Source organism: Ranitomeya variabilis, chromosome 4 (assembly GCF_051348905.1).
Source record: "Ranitomeya variabilis isolate aRanVar5 chromosome 4, aRanVar5.hap1, whole genome shotgun sequence".
Taxonomy (NCBI): Eukaryota; Metazoa; Chordata; class Amphibia; order Anura; family Dendrobatidae; genus Ranitomeya; species Ranitomeya variabilis.
The window spans coordinates 356015598-356032785 of NC_135235.1; positions in this window are offsets into that span (position 1 = coordinate 356015598).

The following is a 17188-nucleotide window of genomic DNA, read 5'->3' on the forward strand; positions in this document are numbered from 1 at the left end:
TTCCATTTCTTGTTGAGGTCATATACCCACTCTAGTCCTCTTCCCAAGGCCGATTTGGTGGGGTTGGATATAGTGGCATCCAAAACCTGCTATGCATGCTGTTGTGAATTCCGTTCTTGGACTCCCTCCTGTGGTCAGGAATGATACTTTGGTTAATTCTGCTCTTGGACTCCCTCTGGTGGCTTTGAGCGGAACTGCTGGTCACTGAGGTTGCTGGCTCAGCTGCCCTCGTTTATTGTCATGCTGGCTTCCCTATTTAACTCCACTCAGATCGTTACTTCTTGCCAGCTGTCAATGTCTCAGTACTGGTTCAGATCTCTCTTGGACTTCTCTGGTGACCTGTCTACTTCAGCAGAAGCTAAGTTCCTATTAGTTCATTTGTTGTTGCTGTTTCCTGAATATGTTTCTTAGTACTGCTAAATTCTAGTCCAGCTTGCTATCATGATATTTCCTTGCTAGCTGGAAGCTCTGGGGGTGCAGAGTTGCACCTTCACACCGTGAGTCGGTGCGGAGGTCTTTTTGCACACTCTGCGTTGTTTTTGTAGTTTTTTGTGCTGACCGCATAGTTACCTTTTCTATCCTCTGACTATTTAGTGAAGACTGGCCTCCTTTGCTAAAACCTGTTTCATTCCTGTGTTTGTGACTTTCCTCTAAACTCACAGTTAATATATGTGGGGGCTGCCTTTTCCTTTGGGGAATTTCTCTGAGGCAAGGTAAGGCTTATATTTCTATCTTTAGGGGTAGTTAGCTCTTAGGCTGTGAAGAGGCGTCTAGGGAGAGTTAGGTACGCTCCACGGCTATTTCTAGTGTTTGTGATAGGAGTAGGGTTTGCGGTCAGCAGAGTTCCCACTTCCCAGAGCTTGTCCATATTTTTAGTTTAACCATCAGGTCATTCCGGGTGCTCCTAACCACCAGGTCCATAACAGCATGCCTCATCAATGGTCTGCTGGGTCTGTCTGTATACCTCCCTTGTTGTGGAGCCCTGGATGGTGTGTGAGAACACCAGTCCCCAGCAGCTCCCCCGGTTCCGCCAGGCTGAGTAGTAGCCCACTGCTGCCACCAATGTTACGGAGACGCGGGGTCAGTGGGTGCTCTCGTCCGCTGGCCCGACTGTCTTTAGCAAGACTGCATGGACCACGGCTCATACCACTGAACGCCTGCTCTATCTCCTGTTATGGACCTGGTGGTTAGGTGCACCAGGAATGACCTGATAGTTAAACACAGAATCAGGACGAGCTCTGGGGAAATGGGAACTCTGCTGACCGCAAACCCTACTCCTATCAACACAACTAGAAATAGCCGTGGAGCATGCCTGACTCTGCCTAGACGCCTCTTCACAGCCTAAGAGCTAACTACCCCTAAAGAAAGGAAACAAAGCCTCACTTGCCTCAGAGAAATTTCCCCAAAGGTAAAAGCAGCCCCCCACAAGTATTGACTGTGAAATAAGAGGAAATCACAAACACAGGATGGAATAGGTTTTAGCAAAGAGAGGCTAGTCTAACTAAACAGATTGAGGATAGAAAAGGGATCTTTGCGGTCCACACAAAAAGCTACAAAAACCACGCAGAGTGTGCAAAAAATACCCCCGCACCGACTCACGATGCGGTGGTGCCACTCTGCACCCCCAGAGCTTCCAGCTAGCCAGGCAGTTTCATGATAGCAAGCTGGACTAGAACTTAGCGAGAAAAACCATATGTAACAAATGAACAAGCAGGAACTTAGCTTGTGCTGGAGTAGACAGGTCCTCAGAAAGATCCAGGAGAGATCTGAACCAGTAATAGAACATTGCCAGCTGGCATGGAGTAACGATCTGAGTGGAGTTAAATAGAAAATCCAGCCTAGCCCTAAACGAGGGCAGCTGGAGAAGGAATCTCAGAACCAGCAGCTCCACTCACAGCCACCAGAGGGAGTCCACGGACAGAACTCACCGAAGTACCATTCATGACCACAAGAGGGAGTCCGAGAACGGAATTCACAACAGTACCCCCCCCTTGAGGAGGGGTCACCGAACCCTCACCAGAGCCCCCAGGCCGATCAGGACGAGCCAAATGAAAGGCACGAACTAAATCGGCAGCATGGACATCAGAGGCAACAACCCAGGAATTATCCTCCTGACCATAGCCCTTCCATTTGACCAAGTACTGAAGTTTTCGTCTCGAAATACGAGAATCCAAAATCTTCTCCACCACATACTCCAACTCCCCCTCGACCAACACCGGAGCAGGAGGATCAACTGAGGGAACCATAGGCGCCACATATCTCTGCAGCAACGACCTATGGAACACATTATGGATGGCAAAAGAAGCAGGAAGGGCCAAACGAAATGATACAAGATTAAGAATTTCAGAAATCTTATAAGGACCAATGAAACGAGGCTTAAACTTAGGAGAAGAAACCTTCATAGGAACATAACGAGATGATAACCAAACCAAATCCCCAACACGAAGTCGGGGACCAATGCGGCGACGGCGGTTAGCGAAACGTTGAGCCTTCTCTTGGGACAAGGTCAAATTGTCCACCACATGAGTCCAAATTTGTTGCAACCTGTCCACCACAGAATCCACACCAGGACAGTCAGAAGGCTCAACCTGCCCTGAAGAAAAACGAGGATGAAAACCAGAATTACAAAAAAAAGGTGAAACCAAAGTAGCCGAACTGGCCCGATTATTAAGGGCGAACTCAGCCAATGGCAAGAAGGTCACCCAATTATCCTGATCCGCAGAAACAAAGCATCTCAGATAGGTTTCCAAAGTCTGGTTGGTTCGTTCGGTTTGGCCATTTGTCTGAGGATGGAAAGCCGAAGAAAAAGACAAATCAATGCCCATCTTAGCACAAAAGGACCGCCAAAAGCTTGAAACAAACTGGGAACCTCTGTCCGACACAATGTTCTCCGGAATGCCATGCAAACGAACCACATGCTGAAAAAATAATGGCACCAAATCAGAGGAGGAAGGTAATTTAGGCAAGGGTACCAAATGGACCATCTTAGAAAAGCGATCACAATCCACCCAGATGACCGACATCCTTTGAGAAACAGGAAGATCCGAAATAAAATCCATGGAAACATGCGTCCAAGGCCTCTTCAGGACGGGCAAGGGCAAAAGTAACCCACTGGCCCGAGAACAGCAGGGCTTAGCCCGAGCACAAGTCCCACAAAACTGCACAAAAGAACGCACATCCCGCGACAAGGAAGGCCACCAAAAGGACCTAGCCACCAAATCTCTGGTACCAAAAATCCCAGGATGACCAGCCAACACCGAACAATGAACCTCAGAGATAACTCTATTAGTCCATCTATCAGGGACAAACAGTTTCTCCGCTGGACAACGGTCAGGTCTATCAGCCTGGAACTCCTGCAGCACCCGCCGCAAATCAGGGGAGATGGCAGACAGAACTACCCCCTCTCTGAGAATACCAGCCGGCTCAGGAACCCCAGGAGAATCAGGCACAAAACTCCTTGAAAGGGCATCAGCCTTCACATTCTTAGAACCCGGAAGGTATGAAACCACAAAATTGAAACGGGAGAAAAACAGCGACCAACGAGCCTGTCTAGGATTCAACCGCTTGGCAGACTCGAGATAAGTCAGATTCTTGTGATCTGTCAAGACCACCACGCGATGCTTGACTCCTTCAAGCCAATGTCGCCACTCCTCGAATGCCCACTTCATAGCCAACAACTCCCGATTGCCAACATCATAATTACGCTCAGCAGGCGAAAACTTTCTCGAAAAGAAAGCGCATGGCTTCATTACAGTGCAATCAGAACTTCTCTGAGACAAAACAGCCCCTGCTCCAATTTCAGAAGCATCAACCTCGACCTGAAAAGGGAGCGAAACATCTGGCTGACACAACACAGGAGCCGAAGAGAAACGACGTTTCAACTCCTGAAAAGCCTCAACGGCCACAGAGGACCAATTCACCACATCAGCACCCTTCTTGGTCAAATCAGTCAACGGTTTAACAACACTAGAAAAATTAGCGATGAAGCGACGGTAAAAATTGGCAAAGCCCAGAAATTTCTGAAGGCTCTTCACAGATGTAGGCCGAGTCCAATCATAAATAGCCTGGACTTTAACAGGATCCATCTCGATAGTAGAAGGGGAAAAAATGAAGCCCAAAAAGGAAACCTTCTGAACTCCAAAGAGACACTTAGATCCCTTCACAAACAAGGAATTAGCACGAAGGACCTGGAACACCATTCTGACCTGCTTCACATGGGACTACCAATCATCCGAAAAGACCAAAATATCATCCAAATATAAGATCATGAATCTATCCAGATACTTTCGGAAGATGTCATGCATAAAGGACTGAAACACAGAGGGAGCATTAGAAAGGCCGATTGGCATCACCAGGTACTCAAAATGGCCCTCGGGTGTATTAAATACTGTTTTCCATTCATTGCCCTGTTTAATACGCATGAGATTATACGCCCCTCGAAGGTCTATCTTGGTGAACCAACTAGCCCCCTTAATCCAAGCAAACAAATCAGACAGTAGAGGCAAAGGGTACTGAAATTTGACCGTGATTTTATTAAGAAGGCGGTAATCTATACAAGGTCTCAGAGAACCATCCTTCTTAGCCACAAAAAAGAACCCTGCTCCCAATGGTGACGACGACGGGCGAATATGCCCTTTCTCCAAGGACTCCTTTATATAACTCCGCATAGCGGCGTGTTCTGGCACAGACAAATTGAAAAGTCGTCCCTTAGGGAACTTGCTACCAGGAATCAAATTAATAGCACAATCACAATCCCTATGAGGATGTAGGGTACTAGACTTGGGCTCATCAAATACATCCTGGTAATCCGACAAAAACTCAGGGACTTCAGAAGGAGTGGAGGAAGAAATTGACAATAATGAAACATCCCCATGTACCCCTTGACAACCCCAACTGGACACCGACATTAATTTCCAATCCAATACTGGATAATGGACCTGCAGCCATGGCAAACCCAACACGACCACATCATGCAGATTATGCAACACCAAAAAGCGAATATCCTCCTGATGCGCAGGAGCCATGCACATGGTCAACTGGGTCCAGTACTGAGGCTTATTCTTGGCCAAAGGCGTAGCATCAATTCCCCTCAAAGGAATGGGATGCTGCAAGGGCTCCAAGAAAAAACCACAGCGCCTGGCAAACTCTAAGTCCATCAAATTCAGGGCAGCGCCTGAATCCCCAATTCCATAACAGAATAGGATGACAAAGAGCAAATCAGAGTAACGGACAGAAGAAATTTAGGCTGTACAGTACCAATGGTGACGGACCTAGCGAACCGCTTAGTGCGCTTATGGCAATCAGAGATAGCATGAGTGGAGTCACCACAGTAAAAACACAGCCCATTCTGACGTCTATGTTCTTGCCATTCAGCTCTGGTCAAAGTCCTATCACATTGCATAGGCTCAGGCCTCTGCTCAGAGGATACCGCCAAATGGTGCACAGTTTTGCGCTCACGTAAGCGCCGATCGATCTGTATGGCCAAGGACATTGATTCATTCAGACCAGCAGGCGTGGGGAACCCCACCATAACATCCTTAAGGGCTTCAGAAAGACCCTTTCTGAAAATTGCTGCCAGAGCACACTCATTCCACTGAGTAAGCACAGACCACTTTCTGAACTTCTGGCAATATACCTCCGCTTCATCCTGACCCTGACACAAAGCCAGCAAAATTTTCTCTGCCTGATCCACAGAATTTGGTTCATCATAAAGCAAACCCACACTAAACTAAGAAAAACATCAGCATCATATAAATGGGATCACCACAACAATAAGTATAAATAACAAGTTTTATTGATTTTAAACAACACCACACAGAAAACTGTAATAAAAACAATTTAAAACTCCCACAAACAACTGGGAGATGAGGGTCCAAATAATACAAAAATGTTCAATACTTGAAAAACATTGCTGAGTCATATTATAACCATCTATCCCCGTATCAGGGTAAAGCCACATGTAAGAGGTGCTATAGATTAAATCCTGCAAGCATGCTGTGTCACCGATAAATATAAACACAACCCCCAACCTGATATTGGGGGCTACCCCAGGGTTAGCTCACCTATATATGCACATGGGGATCTACACAGTGTCCACAGGGGCCTGATATAAGGAGCAGTTACCAGATGCAAAGCACCTATGCATTAAAGTGCTTACCACCCACATGCAAAGAGCAAACAGCAATTAAATAGGAGAGAGGACTCAAGCAATGTGTGACCCACGCGTATCGACGCTAGAGGCGTCTTCCTCAAGGTCCACAGTCAACTAGTGGTGCAGCCATACTTAAATAATCCATAATTAAGAAAAAATGCATACCAGGTGTACAGCATAATGGCGGCGGAGCTCAGACCAGGTACGTTCATCCAGCGTGCATTCGATCCCAATGCGCAGGCGCCAGACTCAGCATTATGCGCTGCGCATGCGTGAACCTGTGACCTCAGTCACTATGGCAACCCGTATGAGCAGTGAAAAACCCATACAAGGTCTGATCGCTTATCGCAGCCTATCCCAGGTGTGCGCCCTAACAATATAACGCCCAACTACTATATGCGAATACAGAATGTTGCGATCAAGTGATAAATGAGCATAATTACACATCCCTATGGAAAGTACTACGCTTGCGGACACGTTGCTATGGGAACGGAGACGCATAAGTAACGACGGTAGTATTCGTCCCTTAAGCCTGTGTGGTGGACAGCATATTACAGAAAATCTACATTATGTACTATAAGTCCCCCCACACACACACACATGCATGTATCCGTATCACATACATGGTTGCTGAATAATGAAATAAATAAATAAACTCAGCATTCAACACTACGCATGCGTAAACCTGTGACCTCAGTCACCATAGCAACCCATGTATACAATGAGAGACCCATACAGGGTCTAATCGCTGATCGCAGCCCATCCTAGGGATGCGCCCTGACATTATTTGAATAGCATAGCGCCCATCTACCATGTGTAAACCTAACAGGTTGCAATCAGGTAATGAGTAGATACAGTCGCACACACCTATGGGAAATGCTGCGCATACGGATACGCTACCCTAGAGGCGAAGACGCATAAGTAGCAAAGATAGTGTTCATCCCTTCAAACTAAACGGTGAACAGAGTATTACTATAGGTAGAACCCAAGTGTTAACTGGAAAAGCTTAAATTTAAATGGGAAAAAGGCAAACTCTAAATGGGCACAATTTACCCAAAAGAGGAACAAGACATAGGAATAAACACATCCATATCATGTAGTAAGGTATGTACACAAAATTTAAAAATTATTTACTAACGGTAGAATAACAATTGGCAATATGTTCATAAAGACCGAGGTCTACACTGGCATTTTGACTCAAGCGATATTATAGTCCGGCGAATAAGACCCAAAGATGGTCAAAAAAACAATCAGTATGAAAAAGTCAGTATAAAGAACGGTAGACACAGCATGCAGGCTTGAGAAATTACATACACTGGTACAAGCACCAATTAATTAACAAAAGTGCATAAGTGCCAGTGGCTAAAGCTATATTGCAGTTTTTATCATAGTCCTAAATCAGGAAAGTCACAATAGTCCAGAATTATATAGAGTTAAAGCAGACTCAATCCCATTGTTCATCAGGAACCAAGGAGATGACACTTGATTGTCTCCATTATCCAAACAGTCTACACCAGTAGTAGAATCTAAAAGGAAAAAAGGAAACAAATAAAGGAAGGGAAAGCAAGAGGCCAAAAACCCCAACCCAAAATTTCAGACATCCTATTCATGACCATATGCTAATATAGGCTAGAGTCTTCTATAAAAGCCTGTATACAACAGCTCTTCATTCAGACCGCCAGGGGACAAGCTATTAAGCTTGTATATCCAACGAGATTCTCTTCTCAAGAGTTCATCCATGACCCTCCCCCCCCTGATGCTCAGGGAGACCTTTTCCAGGCCCATAACCCGTAGGGTTCTAGGGGTACCGCTATGTTGTTCCAAGAAATGGGCCGCTACCGAGGTGATCTGCTTACCCTTATCTCTGTCAGTCCTGGCCATGCTGATATTGGAAATATGTTGTTGAATCCTACGGCGCAGTTGTTGCGTGGTCTGTCCAACATAGACCTTATTGCAGCCACAGACCAGGGCATAGACTACATTCTGGGTACGGCAATTGAAAAAGGATCTTGGAGACACCTGAAAAGATAGAGAAGGTAGCAAAATTCCATTCCCTGATAACATATATGGGCAGACCGAACACCCTCCACACGGGTAAGTTCCAAAGGTTGGTTGTTCCACGCGTATCTTTGAGGTAGAACGTCTAAAATGACTGTTCGAAAGATGGTCCTTACGAACCGCCTTCGGGAACGTGGCTATCCACGGAGGATTATTTCCAGTGCCTTTGAGTATTCTCGTCAGAAGCCGAGGGAGGAGGCCCTGAAGCCGCGGGTGAGACCAAATGTAAATACATCCAGTTTGATTACAAAATTTAACAACCAATGGGGTGATATCCGCAAGGTAATGGACAACAATTGGGGGATCTTGTTGAGTGATAGTAGGTTAAAATCAATTTTACCAACTCAACCTAGGATTGTAGCCAGGAGGGCAAAAAATCTTAAGGACCATCTTTCGAACAGTCATTTTAGACGTTCTACCTCAAAGATACGCGTGGAACAACCAACCTTTGGAACTTACCCGTGTGGAGGGTGTTCGGTCTGCCCATATATGTTATCAGGGAATGGAATTTTGCTACCTTCTCTATCTTTTCAGGTGTCTCCAAGATCCTTTTTCAATTGCCGTACCCAGAATGTAGTCTATGCCCTGGTCTGTGGCTGCAATAAGGTCTATGTTGGACAGACCACGCAACAACTGCGCCGTAGGATTCAACAACATATTTCCAATATCAGCATGGCCAGGACTGACAGAGATAAGGGTAAGCAGATCACCTCGGTAGCGGCCCATTTCTTGGAACAACATAGCGGTACCCCTAGAACCCTACGGGTTATGGGCCTGGAAAAGGTCTCCCTGAGCATCAGGGGGGGGAGGGTCATGGATGAACTCTTGAGAAGAGAATCTCGTTGGATATACAAGCTTAATAGCTTGTCCCCTGGCGGTCTGAATGAAGAGCTGTTGTATACAGGCTTTTATAGAAGACTCTAGCCTATATTAGCATATGGTCATGAATAGGATGTCTGAAATTTTGGGTTGGGGTTTTTGGCCTCTTGCTTTCCCTTCCTTTATTTGTTTCCTTTTTTCCTTTTAGATTCTACTACTGGTGTAGACTGTTTGGATAATGGAGACAATCAAGTGTCATCTCCTTGGTTCCTGATGAACAATGGGATTGAGTCTGCTTTAACTCTATATAATTCTGGACTATTGTGACTTTCCTGATTTAGGACTATGATAAAAACTGCAATATAGCTTTAGCCACTGGCACTTATGCACTTTTGTTAATTAATTGGTGCTTGTACCAGTGTATGCAATTTCTCAAGCCTGCATGCTGTGTCTACCGTTCTTTATACTGACTTTTTCATACTGATTGTTTTTTTGACCATCTTTGGGTCTTATTCGCCGGACTATAATATCGCTTGAGTCAAAATGCCAGTGTAGACCTCGGTCTTTATGAACATATTGCCAATTGTTATTCTACCGTTAGTAAATAATTTTTAAATTTTGTGTACATACCTTACTACATGATATGGATGTGTTTATTCCTATGTCTTGTTCCTCTTTTGGGTAAATTGTGCCCATTTAGAGTTTGCCTTTTTCCCATTTAAATTTAAGCTTTTCCAGTTAACACTTGGGTTCTACCTATAGTAATACTCTGTTCACCGTTTAGTTTGAAGGGATGAACACTATCTTTGCTACTTATGCGTCTTCGCCTCTAGGGTAGCGTATCCGTATGCGCAGCATTTCCCATAGGTGTGTGCGACTGTATCTACTCATTACCTGATTGCAACCTGTTAGGTTTACACATGGTAGATGGGCACTATGCTATTCAAATAATGTCAGGGCGCATCCCTAGGATGGGCTGCGATCAGCGATTAGACCCTGTATGGGTCTCTCATTGTATACATGGGTTGCTATGGTGACTGAGGTCACAGGTTTACGCATGCGTAGTGTTGAATGCTGAGTTTATTTATTTATTTCATTATTCAGCAACCATGTATGTGATACGGATACATGCATGTGTGTGTGTGTGGGGGGACTTATAGTACATAATGTAGATTTTCTGTAATATGCTGTCCACCACACAGGCTTAAGGGACGAATACTACCGTCGCTACTTATGCGTCTCCGTTCCCATAGCAACGTGTCCGCAAGCGTAGTACTTTCCATAGGGATGTGTAATTATGCTCATTTATCACTTGATCGCAACATTCTGTATTCGCATATAGTAGTTGGGCGTTATATTGTTAGGGCGCACACCTGGGATAGGCTGCGATAAGCGATCAGACCTTGTATGGGTTTTTCACTGCTCATACGGGTTGCCATAGTGACTGAGGTCACAGGTTCACGCATGCGCAGCGCATAATGCTGAGTCTGGCGCCTGCGCATTGGGATCGAATGCACGCTGGATGAACGTACCTGGTCTGAGCTCCGCCGCCATTATGCTGTACACCTGGTATGCATTTTTTCTTAATTATGGATTATTTAAGTATGGCTGCACCACTAGTTGACTGTGGACCTTGAGGAAGACGCCTCTAGCGTCGATACGCGTGGGTCACACATTGCTTGAGTCCTCTCTCCTATTTAATTGCTGTTTGCTCTTTGCATGTGGGTGGTAAGCACTTTAATGCATAGGTGCTTTGCATCTGGTAACTGCTCCTTATATCAGGCCCCTGTGGACACTGTGTAGATCCCCATGTGCATATATAGGTGAGCTAACCCTGGGGTAGCCCCCAATATCAGGTTGGGGGTTGTGTTTATATTTATCGGTGACACAGCATGCTTGCAGGATTTAATCTATAGCACCTCTTACATGTGGCTTTACCCTGATACGGGGATAGATGGTTATAATATGACTCAGCAATGTTTTTCAAGTATTGAACATTTTTGTATTATTTGGACCCTCATCTCCCAGTTGTTTGTGGGAGTTTTAAATTGTTTTTATTACAGTTTTCTGTGTGGTGTTGTTTAAAATCAATAAAACTTGTTATTTATACTTATTGTTGTGGTGATCCCATTTATATGATGCTGATGTTTTTCTTAGTTTAGTGTTGGTTCATTTATTCATGCATCTGGTGATCCCATCTTGAAATATTTAGTATTGGATGGTGCCCGCTCATCCCATGGTTCTATGTTCATAAAGCAAACCCAGCGCCAGAAAAAACGCATCTACATTACGCAATGCAGGATCTCCTGGCGCCAGGGCGAATGCCCAGTCTTGAGGGTCACCACGCAACAAAGAAATAATGATTCTTACTTGCTGAATAGGGTCACCAGAAGAGCGGGGTTTCAGAGCAAGAAACAGTTTACAATTGTTTTTGAAATTCAGAAATTTAGATCTATCCCCAGAAAACAAATCGGGAATTGGAATTCTAGGCTCCAACATAGGATTCTGAACTACATAATCTTGAATGTTTTGTACCCTTGCAGCGAGTTGATCTACACTAGAGGACAGACCTTGAATGTCCATATCCACACCTGAGTTCTGAACCACCCAGAGTTTAAGGGGAAAAGAAAGGCAAAACACACTGCAGAGAAAAAAAAAAAAAATGGTCTCAGAACTTCTCTTTTCCCTCTATTGAGATGCATTAACACTTTGTGGGCCAGCTGTACTGTTATGGACCTGGTGGTTAGGTGCACCAGGAATGACCTGATAGTTAAACACGGAATCGGGACGAGCTCTGGGGAAATGGGAACTCTGCTGACCGCAAACCCTACTCCTATCAACACAACTAGAAATAGCCGTGGAGTGTGCCTGACTCTGCCTAGACGCCTCTTCACAGCCTAAGAGCTAACTACCCCTAAAGAAAGGAAACAAAGCCTCACTTGCCTCAGAGAAATTTCCCCAAAGGTAAAAGCAGCCCCCCACAAGTATTGACTGTGAGGTAAGAGGAAATCACAAACACAGGATGGAATAGGTTTTAGCAAAGAGAGGCCAGTCTAAATAAACAGATTGAGAATAGAAAAGGGATCTTTGAGGTCCACACAAAAAGCTACAAAAACCACGCAGAGTGTGCAAAAAATACCCCCGCACCGACTCACGATGCGGTGGTGCCACTCTGCACCCCCAGAGCTTCCAGCTAGCCAGGCAGTTTCATGATAGCAAGCTGGACTAGAACTTAGCAAGAAAAACCATATGTAACAAATGAACAAGCAGGAACTTAGCTTGTGCTGGAGTAGACAGGTCCTCAGAAAGATCCAGGAGAGATCTGAACCAGTACTAGAACATTGCCAGCTGGCATGGAGTAACGATCTGAGTGGAGTTAAATAGAAAATCCAGCCTAGCCCTAAACGAGGGCAGCTGGAGAAGGAATCTCAGAACCAGCAGCTCCACTCACAGCCACCAGAGGGAGTGCATGGACAGAACTCACCGAAGTACCATTCATTACCACAGGAGGGAGTTCGAGAACGGAATTCACAACAATCTCCCCATGGGCAATACACTACACAGGGTTGAGGTAAAACTGTGTGGCAATGCTTTAATGAACCACAACACACAAGAGCAAACAGAACAATCCCACCATGACTGGAATTGTTTGGTTACATGGGCGCATATAAAATATCACTGCGTCTCCACGTATTTCCAGTATGACCTGATGTTAGAGCTCCCAGAGTCGCTACTCCATCTGTGGATGAACGCACAGAGAAGGGGTAACGACAAGCATAGGGAGATGACCAAGAACTGTCCATAGAGTCCATACAAGGTCCAAAGCCAGTTGACACGAGAGTCACCACCTGGCTTATCTGACCATCTCCATGGGACCAGGCGACCAGCGGGTCCCAACCCTGGCTTTCTCCAAAAATATCCATGGTGCAGAGATGGTCACTGGATCAGATCTGTGTCCTTCCAGCCGAAAACCCCTAGGTTGTATCCTATAGAATCCTACATCAGTGTCCCTCGCGATGGTGCCATGATGAATTGGCTTCAGTCCTTTCTCTTGTCTGTTGGGTGGTTTGCAGTATGTCTAGCTGGTAGCTCTGACTTACTTCAGACTCCAGGATGTGATCTCTGAGTCTTTCTAAAGGTACCTTCACACTAGGCGATATCGCCAGCGATCCGTGACGTTGCAGCGTCCTAGGTAGCGATATCGCTGTATTTGACACGCAGCAGCGATCTGGATCCCGCTGTGAAATTGCTGGTCGCTGCTAGAAGGTCTGCACATTATTTGGTCGCTAGGTCGCCGTGTATCGCCGTGTTTGACAGCAAAAGCGACGATACCAGCGATATTTTACACTGGTAACCAGGGTAAACATCGGGTTACTAAGCGCAGGGCCGCGCTTAGTAACCCGATGTTTACCCTGGTTACCAGCGTAAAAGTAAAAAAAACAAACAGTACATACTCACATGCGTCCCCCAGCGTCTGCTTCCTGACACTGACTGAGCTCCGGCCCTAAAGTGAAAGTGAAAGCAACAGCGGTGAATTCACCGCTGTGCTGTTAGGGCCGGAGCTCAGTCAGTGTCAGGAAGCGGACGCCGGGGGACGCAGGTGAGCATGTACTGTTTGTTTTTTTTACTTTTACGCTGGTAACCAGGGTAAACATCGGGTTACTAAGCGCGGCCCTGCGCTTAGCAACCCGATGTTTACCCTGGTTACCCGGGGACCTCGGCATCGCTAGTCGCTGGAGAGCGGTCTGTATGACAGCTCTCCAGCGACCAAACAGCGACGCTGCAGCGATCGACATCGCTGTCGCTATCGCTGCAGCGTCGCTTAGTGTGATGGTACCTTAAGCCCAAGGCATGTAAGCCACTCCCAGAATCACCCAGGGTCTCCCAGTCCAACATCAAGATAAGGCAAACAATGGTGATGGGATTAAGTAGCACTATTAGCATATAAGCACACATCAATAAACAAAGCTAACACACTCAATGTACAGTTACCATTAGGCCATGTGCACACGTTCAGTATTTTTCGCGTTTTTTCGCGTTTTTTCGCTATAAAAACGTGATAAAAACGCGAAAAAAAAACGCTAACATATGCCTCCCATTATTTTCAGTGTATTCCGCATTTTTTGTGCAAATGTAGCCTTTTTTTCCGCGAAAAAATCGCATCGCGGAAAAAAAAGCAACATGTTCATGAAAATGCGGAATTGCAGGGGATTCCGCACACCTGGAAGTGCATTGATCTGCTTACTTCCCGCACGGGGCTGTGCACACCATGCGGGAAGTAAGCAGATTATGTGCGGATGGTACCCAGGGTGGAGGAGAGGAGACTCTCCTCCACGGACTGGGCACCATATAATTGGTCAAAAAAAAAGAATTAAAATAAAAAATAGTCCTATACTCACCTTTGATGTCTTCCCGCCTCTCCGCTGCATGCTGCCGCTTTGGTTTCTATAGCTGGTGTGCGGTGAAGGACCTGCGATGACATCACGGTTTTGTGATTGGTCGAGACCGGTCATGTGACCGCTCACATGACCGCAACGTCATGGAAGGTCCTGAACCACACCGGCATCTATAGGAACGAATGCCTGCAGGTGAGTATAACCATTTTTTAATTTTTTTAATTATTTTTAAACATTCTATCTTTTACTATAGATGCTGCATAGGCTGCATCTATAGTAAAAAGATGGTCACACTTGTCAATCGCTATGTTTGACAAGTGTGACCAACCTGTCAGTCAGTTTTCCAAGCGATGCTACAGATCGCTTGGAAAACTTTAGCATTCTGCAAGCTAATTACGCTTGCAGAATGCTAAAAAAAACACAAAAAATGAAAAAAAAAACGCAAAAAAAAATGCGGATTTCTTGCAGAAAATTTCCGGTTTTCTTCAGGAAATTTCTGCAAGAAATCCGGATGTGTGCACATACCCTTACAGACCTATACAGCATGTTAGATAGTATATCAGTTGGCAAGTCTGTATTCCTGACCCACCAGACACAAACACTCAAATGCACAAGCCAATATACAGATGAAAAGCCAGTTCTTATTGGTCTGCAAAAACGTAGCTGTCAGGGTAATTAAGATACAATCTGGTTTCTTCACAGCCACCTTTTGCTTTGATGACTGCTTTGCATACTGTTGGCATTCTCTTGATGAGCTCCAAGACATAGTCACCGGGAAGGTCTTCCAACAATCTTGAAGGAGTTCCCAGAGATGCTTAGCACTTTTTGGCCCTTTTGCCTTCACTCTGCGGTCCAGTTCACCCCAAGCCATCTCGATTGGGTTCAGGTCTGGTGACTGTGGAGACCAGGTCATCTGGCGTAGCACCCCATCACTCTCCTTCTTGGTCAAATAGCCCTTACACAGCCTGGAGGTGTGTTTGGGGTCATTGTCCTGTTGAAAAATAAATGATGGTCCAACTAAACGCAAGCCGGATGGAATAGCATGCCGCTGCAAGATGTTGTGGTAGCCATGCTGGTTCAGTATGCCTTCAATTTTGAATATATCCCCAACAGTGTCACCTGAAAAGCACCCCCACACCATCACACTTCCTCCTCCATGCTTCATGGTGGGAACCAGGCATGTAGAGTCCAATCCATTCACCTTTTCTGCGTCGCACAAAGACATGGTGGTTGGAACCAAAGATCTCAAATTTTGGACCCAAAGCACAGATTTCCACTGGTCTAATTTCCATTCCTTGTGTTCTTTAGCCCAAACAAGTCTCTTCTGCTTGTTGCCTGTCCTTAGCAGTGGTTTCCTAGCAGCTATTTTACCATGAAGGCCTGCTGCACAAAGTCTCCTCTTAACAGTTGTTGTAGAGATGTGTCTGCTGCTAGAACTCTGTGTGGCATTGACCTGGTCTCTAATCTGAGCTGCTATTAACCTGCGATTTCTGAGGCTGGTGACTCGGATAAACTTATCCTCAGAAGCAGAGGTGACTCTTGATCTTCCTTTCCTGGGGCGGTCCTCATGTGAGCCAGTTTCATTTTAGCGCTTGATAGTTTTTGCCACTGCACTTGGGGACACTTTCAAAGTCTTCCCAATTTTTCGGACTGACTGAACTTCATTTCTTAAAGTAATGATGGCCACTCGTTTTTCTTTACTTAGCTGCTTTTTTCTTGCCATAATACAAATTCTGACAGTCTATTCAGTAGGACTATCAGCTGTGTATCCACCAGACTTCTGCACAACACAGCTGATGGTCCCAACACCATTTATGAGGCAAGAAACCCCACTTATTAAACCTGACAGGGCACGCCTGTGAAGTGAAAACCATTCCCAGTGATTACCTCTTGAAGCTCATCAAGAGAATGACAAGAGTGTGCAAAGCAGTCATCAAAGCAAAAGGTGGCTTCTTTGAAGAATCTAGAATATAAGACATAATTTCAGTTGCTTCACACTTTTTTGTTAAGTATATAATTCCACGTGTTAATTCATAGTTTTGATGCCTTCAATGTGAATGTACATGAAAATACAGAAAGGTCTTTAAATCAGAAGGTGTATCCAAACTTTTGGTCTGTACTGTATATGAGGGCTGTCATGGAAATACCACACTGGCAAAAATGTGGCTTGCTTTTTTTTAAAATGCAAAATAGTGCTGTATAGAATTAGAGTATTAGACAGTAAAAAAATTGGTCCACGGCCTACAATAACCAAACTTGGAGCACGCAGATATATGAGGGCTGTCAGGGAAATACCACACTGGCAAATATGTGGCCTTTTTATAATTTTGGAAGCTAAATAGTGCTGTATAGAATTAAAGTATCAGACAGCAAAAAAAGTGGTCCACCGGCCTACAATGCCCAAACTTGGAGCACTCAGATATATGAGAGCTGTCAAGAAAATACCACACTGGCAAATATGTGGCCTTTTCACAATTTTGGAAGCTAATTAGTGCTGTATAGAATAAGAGTATCAGACAGCAAAAAAAAGGTGTCCACGGGCCTACAATAACCAAACTTGGAGCACGCAGATATATGAGGGCTGTCACGGAAATACCACACTGACAAAAATGTGGCATTTTTTTTCAAATGCAAAATAGTGCTGTATAGAATTAGAGTAGCAGACAGCAAAGAAAGTGGTCCACCGGCCTACAATGACCAAACTTGGAGCACGCAGATATATGAGGGCTGTCATGGAAATTCCACACTGGCAAAAATGGCCTTT